Source organism: Schistocerca americana, chromosome 1 (assembly GCF_021461395.2).
Source record: "Schistocerca americana isolate TAMUIC-IGC-003095 chromosome 1, iqSchAmer2.1, whole genome shotgun sequence".
In the NCBI taxonomy this organism is placed as follows: domain Eukaryota; kingdom Metazoa; phylum Arthropoda; class Insecta; order Orthoptera; family Acrididae; genus Schistocerca; species Schistocerca americana.
The window spans coordinates 162,129,572-162,130,175 of NC_060119.1; positions in this window are offsets into that span (position 1 = coordinate 162,129,572).

The following is a 604-nucleotide window of genomic DNA, read 5'->3' on the forward strand; positions in this document are numbered from 1 at the left end:
AGACCGTGTGAGACGACGCTTCATCCAGTCCCAAACATGCTCAATGGGGGACAGATCCGGAGATCTTGCTGGCCAGGGTAGTTGACTTACACCTTCTAGAGCACGTTGGGTGGCACGGGATACATGCGGACGTGCATTGTCCTGTTGGAACAGCAAGTTCCCTTGCCGGTCTAGGAATGGTAGAACGATGGGTTCGATGACGGTTTGGATGTACCGTGCACTATTCAGTGTCCCCTCGACGATCACCAGTGGTGTACGGCCAGTGTAGGAGATCGCTCCCCACACCATGATGCCGGGTGTTGGCCCTGTGTGCCTCGGTCGTATGCAGTCCTGATTGTGGCGCTCACCTGCACGGCGCCAAACACGCATACGACCATCATTGGCACCAAGGCAGAAGCGACTCTCATCGCTGAAGACGATACGTCTCCATTCGTCCCTCCATTCACGCCTGTCGCGACACCACTGGAGGCGGGCTGCACGATGTTGGGGCGTGAGCGGAAGACGGCCTAACGGTGTGCGGGACCGTAGCCCAGCTTCATGGAGACGGTTGCGAATGGTCCTCGCCGATACCCCAGGAGCAATTTGTCCCTAATTTGCTGGGAAG